The sequence below is a fragment of the Abramis brama genome (genome assembly GCF_963993115.1).
Source record: "Abramis brama genome assembly, chromosome: 24".
Taxonomy (NCBI): domain Eukaryota; kingdom Metazoa; phylum Chordata; class Actinopteri; order Cypriniformes; family Leuciscidae; genus Abramis; species Abramis brama.
The window spans coordinates 13,671,892-13,693,961 of NC_139986.1; the positions used below are offsets into that span (position 1 = coordinate 13,671,892).

Sequence of the window (22,070 nt, forward strand, 5' to 3'; positions counted from 1 at the left end):
TTTTCGAAGAGGATTATTTTTCCACCAAGCAAAAACCTGTTAAATGAATGGCGTGATGAGAGAAGTTCATTATAGGTTTGAAAAATAATTTACAAAATGTAGTAGTAAAATAGTATGATCTTTGGGTATGTTAAAAATGGCATCAACCCATTCAATATTATAAAGGCTTTGGGCAAATTAAGCAAAATTCGATTCTAAATTATAACAGACATGGTTTGGGAAGGGTTATCCCATTCTAATATGGAAGTGTTGTGTAATTTTGACTCAGCTATTGCGCTACACTACAACAAATTAATAATATTTTTATCTTTAAGATTTCTTCAGCACAAATCAACTGAAGCTTGGGCTTCTAAAATTATACACTACCATTCAAATGTTTGTGGTCAGAAGGATGTTTTATTGTTTTAAGGGTGCATTTATTTGATAAGAAATATGGTAAAACAGTAATATTGTACAATATTATTAATATTTTTAAAAACTGCTTTCTATTTTCAGATAGTTTAAAATGTAATTTATTCCTGCAATGGCAAAATCGTCATTACTCCAAGTCTTCAGTGTCACATGATCCTTCAAAAATCATTCTAATATGATGATTTTGTGCTTAAGAAATATTTGGTGCTTATGAAAACAGGTGTGCTGCTTAATATTTTGTGGAAACCATGAAACATTTATGTTTTCAGGGTTCTTTGATGAATCAAAAGTTCAAAAGAACAGCATTTTTAATAGAAATCAATAGAAATAAAAATTAATTAAAAAAAATCTAACTTTTGAATGGTAGTTTAAACACTAAAAAGAGCTAACTATCCCATAAATGTTAATGACAAGAATAACAGTGCATACATATAATACAATATATGCAAATACATACAATAAAAGTGCATACATGTCTAATAATAAGAGCTGTTCTGCCTATTTATGCAGACATTTTTAAATGGGCATCTACATATGTACACACACACAAAAAAAGTTCTTAAAGTTGGTATTGTGTTGGAGCCTTCGTCATGTGGTTTCCTCAAGAACGTTTCCTGCAATTTCTTGCCTAATAGAAGCAGCTGGATTTTCACTGACCTTAGACTGGTCACACTGAAAGACTTGTTTGTGGAATCACATGAGGTTGTTATATTGGGACGGGTGCATTTTTGAGATAAATGACTCAATTATTATAGGTTAATCCACTGAGTAGTGAATCAAATAGGACCTCAATGGGTTTCTCTGCTTTTATTATAGTCAATCCCTCCTTTTAATGAAGATTCAGTCTCCCTTTGGCTTGTTTAAGATTTTTAGGGTCATTAAACGTTGCTCATTCATGCTTTTGGACATTCGTCATAAGTCGTCCGGGTCAAATGTCAGCTCTTATCATCACCGCTTGTAACGTGTCGGGGTGAAAACGAATAATGATAACGTGAGGTCGCGGTTTAGTGATACCAGTCCCTTTTCTCTCTACATCCCCCAAAGCCCACCATCCTAGAGGCGACTTTTCCCCTTTTTTGCAGCCCCTGCTTTCAGCAGGAGGTAGCGGGTTGATCAGCACCCATTTGTCAAGCGGTCCCACACTGCGGCGAGACCCCATTAGCCTGTCTTTGAACGTCGCTGTCTCAAACCGTCCCACCGAGACCCCCCTGACGGCCCGTCGCACCAGCAGCCGCGGGCTTTGGTGAGAAAACAAAGCCCTTCCATTGCACCATCACTCACCCTTGCGTGTCTGTCATCTGTTTTTCTTAGGAAACGACTTTCAAAGTTGGGCGTATTAGAATGCGGGGGACCTCAAACGAAGCGTCAAGAGATGATAGGGCGAAGGGGAGGGAAACGTCTTTTCTTTTCCCCTCACTGACCCCCCTCAAATGCCCATCCCTCAACAAGCTTTGAATCGGCCTGCCAGAGGATACGATTGTCGGGCCGCTAATCTAAACATGAACTTGCACATTAAGGGCAACTTGTTGATACCTAAAGAGGCCTCTCCAAACACAAAGGGTTTGATAATAGGGCATTAAGCACCTTGACGGACTCTTAAGTGCCAGACTCATTGGAGTTAACTACGGTGCCAGAGTCGTGCTTCCCACTCGATTTTTCAAAGCCACAATATTTTAATCACTCTGAGATTTCTTTCGCACACAAGTTTGCTCTGGTGTTGAGTTGTGCAATGAGTATAATTAAGTTGGTTTGGCTCTGATTCACCAAGACGAAATGACCATATTTGTGTCATGTTTTACAACTATTACCATTTAAATAGGGCTCATTTTAAACATTTATGCAGCCTTGATTCCAAGCGATCTCACGCACCAAATACTAAAGGGCTCCTTTTGAATTTTATTTTATTTTTTTACGTTTTTATTGAATTAACCCATTTTATCTAATCTGTTTGTTGAGTTAGCCTATAAAAAAATCTGTTCGTCATACCCATAGACCAAAGTTGTGAGGAATGTTTGTTGACTTGAGCTCTGTGGATTTTGTCAGCTCACGTCAAAACTGGTTTTCATTTTCCGTTTGTTAATCTTTGTTAAAAAGCTTTTGTTTATTCTTCAAGGAGCAAAACAAAACAAAGGCTTAGTTGCAGAGTGAGAACATATGCTTGCCTTATCTGCAAGTTCATTGCATTTGTGGGTGTTAGTGGTAAAATGATTATTTCAGACCACAACACCTCTATTGAGTTCTTCTGACACGAAGCTGCTGTTTTTTCGCACCCTGGCTAAGTGCTACATTCATTAGCACCTTGGTGCCAACAGGGCACAGTGTTTTGCCAATGGCCATTGATTAGTGTTATTTGGGGAGGTGTGTGTGAATTTATTGTTTGCCCAAACTGCAGAGTGGGCTGTGATTATCAGTTAATCGATTCATTCTGTTTGGTCCCTTTGAAATGAACAGACGAGTGAATCTCATGAAACCTATTAAGAACATGCCCATGCGAGATTTTACCTCAAAATTAAAAGGAAAAAATAAGAGATGATATTTTGCAAGAAAATGAAGTGTACATTATTGAATACATTTGCAATAATATCCAATATATAAATATATGTTTGTATTAATATACAGTTGCGTTTGAAAGTTTGGGGTATTTTTTATGTTTTTGAAAGTCTCTTATGCTCACCAATGCTACATTTATATGGTCAAAATAACAGTAATGTTTTGAAATATTACAATATTTCTTTTTAAATAAGCAATTTATTCTTGTGATGGCAAATCTGAATTTTCAGCATCATTACTCTTCAGTGTCACATGATCCTTCAAAAATCATTCTTATATGCTGATTTGGTGATCAAGAAATATATTTAAAAAATAATAATAATAATAATTTTAAGCGGCACAACTGTTTTCAAAACTGATAATAATAAAGTTTTGAAAACAGTTGTGCCGCTTAATATTTTTGTGGAATCCTAAACATTTATTTTAGGATTTTTTGATAAATAGAACATCTTATACAGTATTTGATGCAGAATTCTTTTGTAACTTTGTAAATGTCTTGACTGTCAGTTTTGATCATTTTAATGCATCCTTGCAGAATAAAAGTATTCATTTATTTAAATTAAAAATCTAAATTTAAATTTTAAAAAATCCTTATTTCTGTAGTGTAAAGAAAATGTTAAATAATGTTAATTGTGAAGTGTGTATACATACAGTATAATAGCATTTTCTGTACAGCCTTTGACGCGTTTATTTGAAAAAATATATAATTTATGAGCGAAAAAGAATATTGAGAATAATGGTATTAATGATGCTCAATAGTGAATGTATGGATCAAGTGTGCTTAATTGCCACTAATATACTGTTACAAAACAAAAAAATATATAACTTCAACCAGGACATGTTTTGTGACTTGCTGTACACCCACACGTCTTTTGTACATATTTTTCCTTTATGAATCCTTTTCTCAGGGTTCCTTGTATAACCGCAGTAGTCATCGCTCTTCTCTATTCTCAAGGTGAGAGGAAGGAGAGCTTTATTAAACCACATTTACAAGCGCATGGGAACGACTGGGTTTCACGCACAACCCGATCTACAGACCTGAAATAGTCTCTTGATTCCAGTTTTCTCGATCGCTGTCACAGTGGCACTGAAAGACTCAGTCAGGAGCAAACTAACACTGACATTTAGAGATTCCTTCCCTGAAACAAACCCTATCCTTTGTCTGCTTTCTTAGTTATGCTTTAGTGCAAAAACCAGGGATTGAGATCCTCCCTTAACTTGATATGTGACACGCGTCTTGCGGTTAAGAGCTGTTCTACATTAATCATCGCAGAGCGCTTCTGAGAACAAACTTTCAGAGGGGAATTGTAAGGATATACTAGACAATGAAACTCATTGTTGCGTAATTAACCGCGAGTAGTAGGAAACACTATCCCGAGATGTGTTGATTTATTCATTTAAAAAAATATTTTTTGACAACCTGTAATTAAGGATGTCCTTGCCCAAATTATGGACTATTACTTTCGCTCAGTGTCTTAAGTGACAGTCTTGTTTAAAGCCTCAGCACAAGAGGATACGTTTGCTTTTAGCGAGCCACTGATGGACAAGTGAGCGAACATGTCCTGCAGACCTCACAATGAGGATTGTGGATTCATTAGTTCATTAGTTGGCCAATCAGCCTTAATCAGACTTCTCTAATGGAAATGAGAGGAGCGATTTGAGAATGTTTTTCTGTCTGTCTGGAACCCCCTCTCATCTTTCAGACATCATGAAATTCCCGTGAACAACGAGTGCACCAGGGGTTAATGCGGATTACGACCGAGGTGTCACACACTCCTGCTGCTAAAGCAAACAACAGGCTTTTTGTGTGTGTGTGTGTGTGTTTGTGTGTGTGTTTGTCTGGTATGTCTTAGGACAAGGAGCTTGATGAGTTGCCCCAATGTTGTCAGGATCCATATATCCATATAGTTAATAAGAGAACGCTTTCCTTTTATTTCACTATTTCTTTTTTTTAGAAAGATTATTATTATTACAGATGTTGGCTGCCTTTTGTCGCTGGTATTTCGGAGATGTACGTGCCGGAGGAAGTGTTCAGAAATGCATGACAGGTTCTATATGTCAGATTAATATACCCTTTGCATTTTCTGATTGGAAAAGGAAACTCTGCCTGCGTGGTCCTATCATATCTTCCTCTACTCTCATGTGCATAGATTAGACAGGAGGAACACGCGGACAAGTCATATAGCAAAATTGATGATGGGACTGTCAGTGTCATAATATGACATTTGTTTTTCAGTTTTAGAAACTGAAAGTGAAGGTTGATGTGCAGTTGTGTGATGAACACAGATTGCTGGTAGATATTGAAATCTGATCTGTTAGTGTATTAAAAATTTTAATGCGCTACCGTTCAAAAGTTTGGGGTACTTTTTTTTTTTAAAGAAAGAAAGAAAGAAATGGATACCTTCATTCAGGGAGGATGCTTTAAATTGATCAAAAGTGACAGGAACACTTTTTATGGTCCAATTCTCACTATTAACTAACTATTAACTATGACTTTTGCTTCAATAAACTCCTAATTACTGCTTATTATAGTTAGTTAGGTAGTTGTTAAGTTTAGGTATTGGGTAAGATTAAGGGATGTAGAATATTGTTATGCAGAATATATTAATATGTGCTTTATAAGTACTAATAAACAGCCAATATCCTAGTAATATGCATGCCAATAAGCAACTACTTAAAGGGATAGTTCACCCAAAAATGAAAATGCTGTCATCATTTACTCTTCCTCAAGTTGTTCCAAACCTGTATGACTTTCTTTCTTCTGCTGAACACAAAAGAAGATATTTTAAAGAAGGTTGGTAATGAAACAGTTGCTGGTCCCCATTGACTTCCATAGTATTTTGTTTTTCCTACTATGGAAGTCAATGGGGTCCATCAGTCGTTTGGTTACCGACTTTCTTCAAAATATCTTCTTTTGTGTTCAGCAAAAGAAAGAAAGTCATACAGGTTTGGAACAACTTGAGGAAGAGTAAATGATGACAGCATTTTCATTTTTGGGTGAACTATCCCTTTGGACCCTTAACTAATTGGACCCTTAACTAAAGTGTTGCCAACAATTTTATTTTAGATAAATGCGGTTCTTTTGACATTTCTAGTCATTCAAGAATGATGATTCACAAATGACAAATAAAGCAACAACAAAAACTATACAACTTGTACTATATTATAAGAGCCACATTTGGCACTTGTAATTGCCACAATTTTACATTTTAATTTTATTTACATTACATTTTAATACAATTTGTGACTGATCATCACACAAAGCTGTCGAAATGGCTTCAGAGGTCTTGGAATATCGTGCATAAATTGTATGGACCAACAGTCCTAGTGGGTTGAATAGATTATTTAGAAATGCATAAAGTTGTATTTAATTTAACTAAATCATGTGTCATTGCGATTTTTTTAACTGCGTCTGATAATGCTGCAGCATTATCCAGACAATCTCCATAACAACAAGTACTTGATACCTGGAACAAGGATGCCAACCTTGAGTGAAACAGCTCTGCTTAACATCAAGGTTTCCTATTCAAAGTAGGCGCATTGTAAATATATTCTTCTCAAGGATCTTGAGATTCCCTCTTTTTCATGCAGTCCCCATAACTTAGGAGTCTAGACGTGTAGCCTTGCGAGGATAACGGGATGTGACTTTGAAATGAGATTTGCAGGATGAAAAGACAAGTGCATTGATTTATAAGAAGCCAGTGGGCAAGAAAATGTTTTCAGAGGCTGCAGAAGGCCACAAGGTCCTCCATTAATCCCCTGACCTCTGATAGGAGCAAAGAAGAAAGAACAACAGGCGAAAGAGGATAGGGAGAGAAGACCTTGTCTGCTCTGTTGCATGATGGGTTCAGCTGCAGGAATCTTCGGCTCTTTTGTTTGAGGCGCTTTGTTCGTCTTGCGCTCCACTCTTTTACGACTCCCCTATTAGTTTTACTGTCTACGATCTAATTAGCTCCGTCCTAATCATGTGTTAAATTGCATTACCTGGTGTTTACTGTCTGTTTGCTAGGTTGTAAAAACGTGTGAGGGTGCCTGTAAACTCAGATCGCAATGAATTTGATGACTTTCCCCTCCTTTTAAAGAGCTTCTGGTACGGGAGTCGCGGGGCTTCAGGAAGATATGTAACCTGAGAGCGTGGTATTTAGAGAATCATGTCCTGCACAGAGAATTCTGGGATTTTATTATCTGCTACAAAAAAAAATAGTTTTTACTGTCTGTGCATCTTGTTGATTTTATTGGACTGTAGCCAGAAAGTAAAATCATACAATTGCATAATTTTTTAGATAATCTTTTAATTACCCAAAAACAAAAATATGATTGTCTTGTTTCAACATGATTTTTCCCATGTTAGAAGACATTCATTAATATGTGACACCCAAGAAGCAACATTTGATTTATTTATTAAATAATATTATCTTTAAATTTTTCACAAGTTTTAGTGTCTGCATTTGCTAAGAGTTGCTAAGGCTGCATTCGCAAGATCAACCTTGTTACTTTATAATAAAAAAATCAAACAATTAAATTAAAGGAAATATGTGTTTGTACACTACTAACTTCTTACTGTATAAACTGTATTTGACAAAAGTTTGGTAACCGGGTTGAAAAAAATGAAAGGAATGAAAGATTGGGATTTGTAATACTTTTTGAGTTAACACTTTATAATAAGGTTCATTAGATAATCTTTGTTAATGTTAAAATACAACTTTTGATTTTAACAATGTATTAGTAAATGTTGAAATTAATATTAACTTAGATGAATAAATCCTGTAGAAGTATTGTTCCTTAATTCATGTTAACTAAGGTAGTTAACTAATATGAACTAATGAACCTTATTGTTAAGTGTTACCGTTTTTTGATTAAAAAGTGTAAAACAGCAATATAACTATAGTCTTCAGTGTCACATGATTTTGATGCGCAAAATATTATTTTTTATTTATTATTATCATTGTTGAAAATAGTTGTGCTGCTTTACATTTTTTGTGGAAACTGCAATTTTTTCCAGGATTCTTTGATGAATAAAAAGTTGATTTATTAACGAACAGCATTTATTTTTAATGGATGTAACATTATAAATGACTTTACTGTCACTTTTGATCAACTTAATGCATCCTTACTGAATAAGAACATTAATTTATATATAGAAAAAAAAGATCTTACTAACCCCAAACATTTGAACGGAAGTGTTTTATTCAACCTTCTGAGGTAGTTGATAAAAAGTTTTTTTACTTCAAAATGAGAATAATATTTTATTCCAGATATTGGCCAGTCTCTCACAGACATACTTTCTCTTTGTTTCCCAAGGAAACACACTGACATTTCTGTAATTAACTCAGCATGACGCATTTAACATTCTTGGATTTCCTATAAAACGCCATTATTTGCACACCTCCTCTTATGTAATCAGAGCCTCTGACATCACCATTACGAAAATACGACTCGGTTTCCTCGAACAACATGCGAATGCTCTGAAATACATACGCGTCACTTAAACTAATAGTCCAATCAGGCACATGTTATACATTCATCAAGTCCAAGGCACATGGGTCCAAAAGTGCCAGGATTCCAACTATACGTCAGATCCCTCGAGTGGCCAGCCTCTTTGATACAAGCAATCCACAATGAATTGTTTTTGTGTAAACACATCTCAATGATGAAACGTCCACTGATTGTGCCGCACGTTCTCCTGGCAACAAGGTCAAGTTTTTCCCCTACAAATTGGCCAGTGTTTTGGGGGTGGAGAGGGAGGGTTTTGTAATCAGCATCGAGTGGCATGTTTGGTGGGAAACGCAGATGGAGAGGGGCGTCCGAACTCAGCGTGTTTGAGTAATGGGGAATCTTGCACGCCATCAGGGATGGGCCCTGCTCATTACACCGTGCATTCGAGCGTTTTATTGGTGCGTCCCGTTTGGATATGTAGTGGTTAGTCCTTCCTCTGAGGCCGCTATGGGGGGTGTGGAATTGCGGATCGGGACTGAGGGGTGTAAAACGCTGTCTGACTGCAGACACTCTCTAGTTACAGGTTTTGGTTACAATCATACACACACATATGCACACCTTTGATCCTGTCCAGACTGTCAATGTCATGAGAGAAAAAGAAAGGTGAGAGGATTATGGCAGAAAATGATTCATTTTTGCCTTATACAAGATCAGGCACAAATATATAGGGGTGTAACAATATATTGTGTATATGTATCGTGGATAGTGACAATCTGTATTGTGCATGAAAATTACTGTGCGTGAAAAAATTCAAGTTTTACATTTACATTAAACTATATAATGTTGAATATAATGTATAATAATGCAATGGGGGAATATTTGTGGGTCCTGATAATGACAAAACTCTTATGTTACCAGTAAAAAGTGGCCTACATTATTTTTAAATATATCTAGTCAGTGAAAGAGTGTAAGCATATTCGTCTAAAATAATTTGATTCTGGTCAAATGGACCAAATTTAGCATTTTAATCAACAGTACACTTTCTTGTTAATAATATTGGCAAATATCTTGGCAATAATATTGTATTGTGAGTTCAGTATTGTGATATGTATCGAATCGTAACATGAGAGTATTGTTACACCCCTACAAATATACCGTATTGTTCTTATGTTCAGGGTCTATACTTTTACATGTCAATAATACACCTGCAACAATAGGGAGTGCCAAATACGTGTGAAATGTGGATATGTTTGCACAAGCTCTGCAATTCAGTCACGTTTATTTATATAGCTCTTTATACAATAGATTGCTTAAAATCAAGCAGCTTTGCCGTATTAAACACGTGAACACGTTTTCACGTAAAAGAAGGCGAAGCCTCCGCACACAAACCTATTATGTAATCTCCACGGACCAATGGTAGTACAAAGGTGTTAACCAGAAAATTCCACCGATAATAGAATTGAAACAAGGAAATCATGCCAAAATAACTATTTAAGCACTGAAAATGGCGTAATATAGTCAGTCTCCCTTTGCGCTCAAATTTTTATATATCTCCATTGTTTTTAATTTGATGTCATTCGCAATGCTTCTTTAGGCTGTAGTTTTTTCCCCTCAAGTCGTTAAGTACAGTCTTTGTTGTTTTTCCACTTTTTAGCTTCAAATAAAAGTTTGTAATGTTGCGATGTATCTCATAGCTGGTTGTTTTGATTCATGCTACTTTTTTTTATAAAATCCCTATGGGAAAAATAGTTCCGTAACCAAGGCTGCCGACAAAGTGGGCGGGCACTGTTGCGCTCTGAGTATTGCGTTGTTATCTTTGTAACATGCTTACATCAAGCTCCAAAGAGTTCTTTTCTTCTGCAATGACAGTGTTGTTAGAATAGTGAAACGCTAATGTCAAATTCTAATGGAAGCCTAGTCTCTTGTATGCCTCACGCGAGGAGCGCTGTTTGTGTGGCAGGGGAGTTGGCACCTTTACAGAATTTTTTTTTTTTTTTTTTTTTTGAGTAGTCAAATTAGCCTTATTAAGGTAGATGTCGATGTAGGCAGCAAAGCAGCTCGCTTGGTTTTGATGCTAATATACCTCAAGCAAACAATGAATGGCCTACAGTGGACATGGGGGCTGCAATCTCAGTGGTCAGTTTATTATTTATGCAAATGACAGGAAGTGATTACACGCCCACACCAAACCACGGTTTCCTCACTGTTGAGCTTATGAAATAAAGGTCTTTTCCACTAGGTATGCAGTGACATGACAGCTGCCTGCTGATAAGCAAACCTCCATTTGCATTTGTTATGTTTTTTTTCCGGTCTGCATATATGTGCTATGATGAAATCTATAAATGGGAAGGAAAAGAAATGGTTGTGGAGGGAAGCCCACCATATACAGGTGTCTGATAGGCCGGGTCCTCGTGTCCACCCACAGTTTTCCATTTTGCTTTAGGCAACCTGTACGGACCGGATTATAATATGAGGGAGAGAGGTGATAAAAGATGCTCCGGGCAGAGAGGAAGGGAATCCTATTTCCATGGTGGCATCCCTGTATCATAGAAAGTTTAACTGTATGATGTCAGTGGAAGACTAGTTTCATGATTCATTTGTTAAAAATGCGTAATTTCCCACTGTGAATCATTTGATGATCAGGGTTTACTGTTCTCAAGATGACTGACAAAGTGGTCAATTTAGATGTGGGCACAACATTGATATATATATATATATATAGTTTTTTATCTTTGACATTTAAATTTGAAGTTGCTTTGGTACCTTGCTTATCTGATTCTTGGATCTCTTGTTCATTTTCTTTCTTTTTTTTTTAGCATGAAACATGTAAAGTAAAATTTCAAACAAAAAGTAAATCCTGTTATCATTTAATTTTGAGAAAATTTGATCTGTTATTTGAAAATCCAGTTCCACGTATATAAAAGATGAATTTTGCAAAGTTTGATTTCCTTTCTGCCAAACAGCATTGGTTTTCATGCATGTTTCTTTATAGTTTGCAAAATGCAAAAGTGCAAATCAGATTTGAAAACTACAGCAGAGAGCAAGATTTTCAAAATTTGATGTTTTTTCCCAGAAGCAAGAAACAAACTTGTTTTACTGAAACATTTTCACTAAGTCACTAAGCTTAACTTATTTATATGATGCCATATCGAAGACATACAGTAGATAGATGATTTTTTTTATTTCATGTTTTATTACTCCCTGATTTATGGCGGAGCAGGTTAGTGTAAGTATTTTCTCTGATTAATTAAATACAGGGAGTGACTGTTTCAAGATGTTGAGGTATGCGGTACCCTGCACCTCTCCCATGTGGTTTGTGTTTTGACATGGGAGGTGCCATCCACGGTGTCCGAATGACGAACAGATAAAGCAGCCCTCTCCGGCCCTAATGACGCATGACATGCTGCTGCTTTTTGGGTCCTAATTTATGGCTTCCTATGTCAGCAGAGCCCTTCTCTCCAGGGAGGTTCAGGCAATTATTGACCCTGCATTCTGGACACGTTCCATGAGAAGGCAGAATCTGGAATTTTGATTACGGTTCTCCGGGCCTGTGTGAATGCAGATGTCTCAGACTTGTTTTAAACACAGTTCACTTACGTCCAATGACGGGCAGGTGTTTAAAAGCATATTATTTCTTTTTCTAAGAAGAAATACATTATAATCTCCAATCTGGAAACGGTTCATTTTGATGTTGTGTAATTTGTAGCATAGGCCTGTATGTTGTGAAACATAATTTAGATAGATTTTATCAATAAAGAACGACTTTTAGGGATGTTTACACATGGTCCAAAAGAATTCATGCACTTTAACTTTAATGGAGTAGCTTGGACCACTTCCATTTTGGACATTGATTTTAGAGCTCTACATGAATCTCACTTCAGGTATTATTTTCCAAATGATCAGCCAACATAATTTTATTATATTTATTTTTATTTATTTATTTTATTCCAAATTACTATGACTTATTTTTATTTTTAATTATTGTTTTGTGCTGTTTGTTCAGCATATGTAATCCACATTTGCATTGTTTAATGTCCACTTGCTCATGCAAATGAATGTGATATTCTAAATTCGTAGGTGTACTATCATTTTTAAAAAACATTCAAGATTTATTCTCAAAAAAGTAGGTATCGGTATAATTTCGTTTTTACTATAATTCTATTTTTAGTTAATTATTTCAATGTAATTTAGTTAAGTTTCACCTCATTTTAGTTCAAAATTAATGTTGTTTTAGTTCATGAAACCGCATTTTGGTTTCATTTTCCATTTTTTTTTATATTAATTTTATATTAAGTTTTTTAGTTTTTGTTAACAGTAACACTTGTTCCTAACGGTTCTTCACGCCTAACCCTCGTGTTCTTTTCTCACCTGTCTGATTAGATAATCCTCAATCAACAATTGGTGTTGAGAGCATGTGTTCATGTGAAAGACGATGTGAAACGCTTAGGGGGCAGGGTGGCTTTTTATTTTGACCTTGTTCGCATAACAGGGAGCAGGTTTTATCTCTTCAAGCACTGAAAAAATGTAACGCTTCCACTCTGTGCTGAGTGCAACTGATGTTTTTACAATCAGCTTGGAGCCCAGCAGACGCGAGTTTAGAACGTGTTGATGAGCGGCAATAAATTACGTGTGAATGTGCGGAGCATTTATCACTCGCCATTTTCACCATTATCGCTTCAACAACAGACAGAAAAGAGGGTCTCTTTGTTCTTGTCTGAAGAGGGGTTGTGTACTCATCTCTCTGATGCTCCTACAGAAGTGTTGAAATAGTCTGGAAGCTGGATTTGATAAGCGGCTGAAATTCCACATCTCCCTCCTATTGGTTTCTTCTTTATGTGTGATTTCACAGCCCATTGAGCCGAGGGCTCTGGTATGTCCTGCTTCCAGAGTGGCTCATTCGGAATGGTGCTCATCTGCTCCTCGTCTGATATCTGGCCTGTTCCAGACTTTATGGATGTGAAATATAGGTGGTGTAGGACGGGGAGCCTCTCCTCTCCGGGCGCTCTGGGCGCAGGACGGCAAGTTTCCAAACGAGAGGCAGGAATGTTACTGTGAGTTGTCTCCAGAGCTTTGATGTCTGGAGAACGGTGGGCTTTCTGTGGGATCTTCTTTCCATCGGCCTCTCACGTTACTGCTGCGCTCCGGAGGGTCGCTGGCAGAACGGATTTATATGCCCCTATTAAAAATGGGAACAACAGTTTTTCCCCACTGTACAATAACCTGCACATGCAGCTGATCGTTCATAAAGTGATTTAGCAAAAGTGATAGTACACACAAAAATGATGATTCTGTCATCATTTACTCACCTTCAGGTTGTTACAAACCATACACTTTTTTATTTTATTTTTGTGAGAAACTTTTTTTTTTTTTTTTTATCTCAGGAAAGCAACATAAAAGTGGTCCATGAAACAGTCCAAATGAAAGTAGTAGCAAATTAAATCATTCAGAATCAAATGATTAATTTCACTCTAAAGAATGATTCATATATGAATTCAACATTGCTACATCTCAGAAGAGCTAAGGTAGATTTTCAGTCAATAACGCAATAAAGTTTCATAATTAAAACGTAATATAGACTACCTTTGACACATTTTTGGTGCTTTTGGATCCATTTTGAATCTTCATTGTAATTGCATGGAAAAGAGCAACCAGCACATTCTTAAATTTCTTATTTGTTTTCCACAAAAGAAAGTAAGTAACACAGATTTTATTCATTGAGATTTTAAAAGTCATGCAGATTTATTGTGTAGTATCCAGTGAGTAAAGACCTGTTCACACCAAAGACGACTATAATGAAAACATATATATAGATATAAAGTTTTAATAATCACTCTTCTGTGAGAATAGTTAAGTCCACACTACAGCAATTTTGGATAATGACACAGAGGAACAATACTGTTGAATAACTTCCAGAGTGATTTTTTTTTTTATAGCTGATGAACGATAAAAACACTGACAGCCAATAAGAATCTATCCAACTTTAAAAAGCTTGATCATTTCAAGTGGCAGTGCACAGAAAGTTTTCATGTGTTGGTGTGGACACCAATGTAGTTATCGTTATAGTTATCTTTAAAGTAAAATTTCTTGGTGTTTAATCATGACAGAATTTTCATATTTTGGTGAACAGTCCATTTAAACCACAATAAAGAGATTTTCTTTCGTCTCCCCTCCTTAGCGGCTGTAATAATTGTTTAGTCTAGGATGAGATATGTCACAACTTCACTGCTGTGAGTCATCCATAAATTTTAATTCTTCCATTTAGCTCTGATCCTGTGGCATTAGCGATTTGACGAGAAAGCAGCTCTGACTCTTTTGATGTCAACAGCCTGTAAAGTTGTGTAATAAATAAAACAAATAGCAGGATTTGTGTTTCCATTCACTCACGCGAGCTTTGGACGGCTCAGAAACCCATCTGTTGGACAGTGGGGGAAAAGCCACTTGTGAGGGTGAGCACGAGCAAAAGAGATTGTGTCTGTGTGTACACCTGCAGAGTGTTTGATTGCGTTTCAGATTGTGGGCCTGTTTATAGTGCTGCCAAAGACGCAGCGAGCGGTTCCTCGTCGTCAGTGGTTAATGGAGGACTAAATGGGCTGTGTCTTCAGCAGCATGTCTCATAGAGATGAGGTGGCAGAGAAAACAAATGATGAAATGCCGATCAAAGGCCAGCAGGGGACCAGGACTGATGCTCTTGGAGTGGACCGTGGATGAGCTTTGGTGGGAAGCTGTGCCGGACCATGGGAAAAACCCACCGGTCCACCAGATGAGAGCTAAAGCCTGGGCTTCATCTCTCCCCAGTAAAAACAGGAGATGATCAGGTCTAATAACATACACTACTACGCCCATCTTGCAAATGTTCCCTCTAGTCTATACAAAGAAGTTGGACTGAATGTTCTCAGAATCATAGACACTTATTGGAGCCATGGCCTAGTGCAGTGGTTCCCACACTTTTTCTGCCAACCCCCCTTTTGTAGATTTTCAAGCACCCCCCTCCACTCTCAGCCATGACCTTGCTTGCAAAATCCTATAGAATTTATTTGAATTTGTAATTAATACAGTACTACAACTTTTTTACACAACACACTGTGGTCTCTCTTCATTACCTACCGTTGAACTGGTTAATCCGAGGGAGAGATATGCCTCATTTTTTATTGTATTTTTGTCTTGAGGGTGTCCACGCTGGACGCGACCAAGCGGACATTGCAAATCCAATTGTTCTTTGTGTAAGATGTTGCGTGAGCGCTTGACGTACGTCAGAAATAGAATGGGAATCAGTTTACTGTCGGGAAATTGTTGTGTTGCACCGCATCCGTTGTAGACAGCATCACTGATCATAATGGGTTCTATTTGCTTTTATCGCATCACGACGTGCTGCTCACGTCTAGTGAAGACAGGATGTATTGGTAGTTGTGATGTTTGAAGTAGATTCATCGTCTGCTTTACATTTGCCTGGCACTCGCAGTCCATTCACAAACTTGTCCATATACTTAGTGCAGAATCTTGCATCATTCATTTATATTGTTGCACAGCTCCCTGCAGTACTCAATCCTGATTCTTCAATCGTGTCATCTAGTCGTCTGTTATTCCACGACAATAACCACTGCAACTGATAACAGATCGCTCAAACGGGTACTGCGAGTTATCTTGGGGTAAAATGTCAAATTAATATTTTGTTCAATTATTGACTTATTTGGCAGGTAGCTGCATAATACGTGGGGTAATTTCACAGTGGGGTCTTGTATCACCCTGAAGAGGTTTCTTTTGCATAACAATCTGCTGACTGTACACTATCCCTTAGTTTTGCCATACCTACCCCCCCACCCCCACCCCCAGTTTGGGAACCACTGGCCTTGGAGTAAGCAAAGATAGATTGAGCCTCTGTGTTTATGTGGGAAATGCTATCCTGTCCTGAATCCTGTCCTCTTCTAGCAATAAAAAAAGACAAAAAGGCTCTCTGGGGCTAATTCACCAGTGAGTTGTACCAATATTGTGCAATATTTCATGCTTAAAACTTAACATGCAGTCCAACTTAACCAGACATTCATACAGCGGGCTCCACAAATATCAGCACTCTTGGTAAATATGAGCAAAACTGACTGTAAAAATTTCTCCTCTTAGTCTTTCATTCAAAATATTCACAAAAATCTAACCTTTAATTAATGTCAAAAATTCTTATCATAAAACAAATATTATTTTTCTGAAATGTATTCCACAATTATTGGCACACCTACAAATTCCAAAGTTCGCCTTAGTGATCAGGAACACTTAAGTGATAAGTCATGACTTCCTGTTTCACTGGGCTCTAAATATGATGTGACGTACAGGCCACATTCCTATAGTCGTCCATCAAGACCTGAACATACAGTAATGATTCAGTGTGACAAAAGGTTGCTGAGCTGTACAAATCATAAAATGGCTATAAGATAATAGTTTAATTGTTGGAATACTCTTCTTCCACTATCTAGGCAATAATTAAGAAGTTTAAATCAACTGGAGATGGTAACAATCTTTCTGGAATAGGACGTGTTTATATTGGCCCCACACACCCTGAGGAGGATGGTTCGAGTCACCAAACTGTAAGGATCAAAGTTGGAGAATTGCTGCTATTTGGGTCTTGGGGTCAGAAAATTTCCAAAACTATGATCAGACCTTACCCATATAACCACATCTTGTTTGGGAAGCCTTTGGTGACATCTAACAGCAATCTTATGCACCTAGAGGCATTACTGGATCTTTCAGTGGGACTGGGTTTTATGGTCAGATTAGAACAAAATAAAGGTTTTTAGAAAAACACCTGAGGTGGGTTTGGCATAAACAGAAACATAGCCATGTAGAAAATTACCTCATTCCCATTGTGAAGTATGCTGGTGGATCTTTAATGCTGTGGGGCTAATTTTCTTCCAAAGACCCTGAACAACTTGTTAGGAAACACGGATCATAAATCAACACATGACTGACCCTGCCAGGAGGCTTAAACTGGGCTGTGGTTTGGATCTTCCAACGCGACAACAATCTAAAGCTCATCTCAAAATAAACAACAGAATAGTTCACTGACCACAGAATGAATGTTTTGCCATGGACATAGCAGTCCCCTGACCCAAACCTCATAAAAAACCTGTGGGATGAGCTGAAGAAAAGAGTCCACATGCATGGACCTCTGAATCTGATGGATCGGGAGAGATTCTGTATGGAGGAATGGTCTCAGATCTCTTGCCATATGTTCATCAACCTTATTATCCAAAAAAAAAAATTTTCTAGAAATTTCATGTTAAAATTTGAATATCAAATATGATGCATCAGGCTTTTGAGGAACGTTTATTTGTACATCTTTCAATCATGATTTTATGACCTCGCTTTGGAGGTTTTGTATGTTTATCTAAATTTCATCTTACTCTTTGGCCATATAAATATCAGCAACTGCACTAAATTTCATGTTTTCTTGCTCAAATATGAGCTACATATTCTCACTATATCATACTATATGGCTCATAAAAGCCTGATGTATCAAATATAGTATGATACTAAAAAAAAAGCCTTTTTTAGTATACATTTAAAATGTTTTGTCTAAAGATTCGTTGAACTGTTCTGTTTTCAAAAAAGTTTATTTTTATTTTATTTTATTTGTCAGGCTTTACAGAGATAAGATGACATTTTATTAAAAATACACTTATATTTAGTCATTTATCAGATGCACAAATAATGAACATCAGCATTTTATTATAAAACAACTGGTAACACTTTACAATAAGGTTCATTAGTTAATATATTAACTAACATGAACTAACAATGAGCAGTACATTTGTTACAGTATTTATTAATCTTTGTTAATATTAGGGAATACAAATATAGCTGTTCATTGTTTGTTCATATTAGTTCACAGTGCATTAACTAATGTTAACAAATACAACCTTTAATTTGAATAATGTATTAGTAAATGTTGAAATTAATATTAACAAAGATTAGTGAAGAAGTATTGTTCATTCTTAGTTCATGTTAACTAATATAGTTAACTAATGTTAACTAATGAATCTTATTGTAAAGTGTTACCAAACAACTGATAATAATGAACTCTTTAGTGAATCAACTAAGAATCCTTAAGTGAATTGGGTGCTAAAACAACAGTGCATGCAAATAAATAACGGTACAAGTTGGCGCAATAAATTTTTAGTGAATCACCCCCACCCCGCAACGTCTTTACTACAGGGACCAACTGAATGTAGTTAATGCTTGCTTTCTACGCTCCATGTCCGTGAGTGATAGGCTGTCAGATTCTCTCCACTTCAGCTTGAAGGCTTCCATGTTATCCTTGTTGGATGCCCCCCCTGTGAGAGCCAGGTCGATAGAGGTGCTTGGCCCTGTCGATCCATCACCTCCCTCCCTGTCCGTAAACTGGCCTCAAAGGCATAGAGCTCATCTCTTGGGGAAAGCGCCACTGTTTAGCCAAGGCAGTGAAGGAAATGAAAATCTAATCAGTGAAACCATTAAAGCGGCTTAGAAAAATGACTCCTCACTGTCCTTTGACAAAGTCCTCCGTTCGTCTTCCTCCACCCGCCTTTTAGTCCGCACCGAGATATTTAGCTTTGACACATTCCACATTCCGCCTTTTTTCCGTTCGTTTGAATCCAACGGTGAGCTGACGAATGCGTCCCGCAAAGTAGCGCACGTCAAGATTTATCGATTGAGCTCACTAATGCCTTCGCTGAGTGGTGGTGTGTTATCTAAAGCAGGGGGAGAGATGTGGGGGTGTCACCTGGGGACCCAGGACAGCGCTACTTCTGATCTGATGTTCTCAACGACAGAGATTGACCACTTCCAGGTTGGAGGGCTAGACTAAACATATTTCAGTCCATCAGTGATTCGGCGGGCTCACTCTATCTCATTAGAAAAATAATGATGTAATTGACTGTTGTTACAATAGATAGTCGGATATTTATCTTTGAGCCCGCTGTTTGGTGATGGGCTGCCGGGCCTTTATCACAAGCCTGTCTTCTCCCGCTTGATTCATGGTCTTTGTCTGGCAGTGCAAAAGCAGATGCTGCTTATTTACTCAGAGACTGTAATGGCACACACACACACACAACACCGGTAATTACCCTTTTGATTGCAATTTATTGGCCACAGGAGAGGATGAGTTATACGCTTTTGTACCGTAGAGGAATCTGCATCCGAATCCATCAAAAGGCTAAGCTTACACTCGCGTCTCAAGCCTAATTTTTAGCCAGCATGCATGGCTTAGGACGCAAGGCTGTTTAAACATACCTTAGATGTCAGAGTCAAAAGAGGTTTTGATTGAATTAGAAACTTTTTTTTAATTATTTATCAGGCGCATTGAATTCATGTCTTGGAATGGTGTTGTTTTCATTCCCTCTCCATGTTTCCATATCGTGCGTATGGTCCCTGAAGTAAATTAAATGCATATTGAAGTCAAACAGCAGAGTATGAAGTTGGCCTACAGATGATTTATACAGCATTCAGGAAGTCATTTCGGTGCTCTCTCTCTTTCATAGCAGTCCTGAGAACTGTTCGTTTACCGGGAAAGCTCAGAATGCCTTTAAATTATCGTCTGGAATATTGAACAATTTCCTGGCTGAATAATGTCCTCCTTATTGAGCCTTTTACACACTTGTCATCAATCACAAGAACAAATTTCATTTAAACCTGATTTATTACTGGTCCAAACGCCGCTGGGAATTTACATGCATGCACTAGGTAACGGACTGCAGCCGTACAATGTTCCATTATAGATAAGGGCTCGTTTTCCAAAGATTTCTCAACTTGATAAGACATTCCACACATAAAAACACCCAAAAGGACTCCTTAAATGGATAAATATATGTGCTGTGATGACTTTTCAGCGTTCACAGTGATTTGACTGTCGTCCCTGCAGATGTGATGGCATAAACTCACTAATGTGTCTCGTTGTCATGGACTGCACTCATTTCCTGTGCTTTGGCCAGCTCAACTGAAATTTTCACATTAGCACATGATGAACCATTCTTTGAGATGTTAAGTCAGAGTCTGGGCTTTTGTCAAGGTTCTGTAAGTAGGATTGGATTTGTTTCAGGCCTGTCCTATTTATTGACTATGAGGCTTTCCGACTGTTAGAACTGGCCCTGAAAAGCAACCATTTAAGCCACAATATACACACAGTATACACACTACTGTTCAAAAGTTTGACGTCAGTAAGATTTATGTTAAATAAAAACTTTTATTGAGTAAAGATGCATTAAACTGGTCAGAAGTGACAAAAGATATAATGTTTTTAATGTTTGATTTTTAATAAATGACATTCTTTTAAACTTTATATTCATAAAAAAAAATCCTGAAAAAAAATTAGGGTTTCCACAACAATACAGCAGCACAACTGCTTTCCACATTGACATGAGAAATGTTTCTTGATCAGCAAATCATCATATTAGAATGATTTCTGAAGGATCATGTGACGCTGAAGACTGGAGTAATAAATTCTACATTAAAATATATTGAATTAATAATATAAAACCGTTATTTTAAGTATCTTTGATCAAATAATTGGCCTTGGTGAGCACAAGAGACATTTATAAACTATTATATAAAATATTATAGACTCCAAACTATTTTGTGTAATTTTTATTTATATTTGTGTGTGTTTTAAAAGACAAAAAATTTGACACTTCTTGGTAACCAAACGTTAGTGTGTTGTTTGCAGATGCCATTCGGTTTGATGTTTTGCATCAAAGTCAATAACATTTTAGACATGTTTAAGTGTAAATTAAACATCGGACCACTATGTACTATATCCTTCATAGTATAAATATGATTGATCTAAGATCATGTGATATTAGATACATAATACTCATCAAAGTCTGTTCCATCTGATATGGACACATATAGATGCAACAGGGTGCCTGACACAATTAGCTGCCGTTATTTGATCTGGCCAAATCCTGATTAATCAGGGTGAGGAATGCACACACATCTGTGCGTGTGTGGTGTCCACGCCTCATGAGTGGGTTGGGGTGCTGGGGGGGTTTGGGTTCAGAGGGAATAGGCTGTCAGCTGTGAGAAATATGTCATGGTTGTTGCGTCCCAAGCTGCACATCTGGTGCTCATTGGCAGGATGCTGGAGAGAGCATCAGCCCCGACATCCAGGTGGATCTGCCAATTCTCAACCCGCTTCTGTCACTGCGAGGGTCTCCCCTCAGCAACTGCACGCTTTTCTCGCACTCTGTCCCTCTTGAGCCATGATTCTCAGTCACACTCATTTTCTTTTGACCTTGCTGAACGAGGCTTCAGGGATTGTGACAGATATGCCGACTATCATGTTCTGTAAGATTTCTGAACGTCCACTTGAGAAGAGAAGCATCTGCCTGTAATCTCTGATGGCCAACTCTCATTCAGTCCTGCAGGGGATACACTTCCTTTTTATAAATGATGCATTTAAGGCGATTATGTGCATTTGATAGGGCTTGGTAAAACCAAACATTCATTTTGAAACTTGGATTCAGTTGTCCACCTCATACAGATACATGTTGAATGGAAGTGACAGGAAGAGGAATTTGTTGAATTTCAATACAAACACTATCTCACAATAAAGGAATTTCATTAGTCTTACACAAGTTTTAGGACATTGGGAAATTACATTAATAATATTAACTAAAATTACACAGATTGGTGCTTTTTGTGGTTCCTTTTTA

The 22,070-nt window shown here is 37.3% G+C and overlaps 1 protein-coding gene across 2 annotated transcripts in view; it reads left to right on the forward strand.

The window, feature by feature from the left end:
• Positions 1–22,070, forward strand: part of stau2 (staufen double-stranded RNA binding protein 2) — a 117,389-nt gene that overhangs the window by 86,518 nt on the left and 8,801 nt on the right. The gene's annotated exons all lie outside the window — the stretch shown is intronic.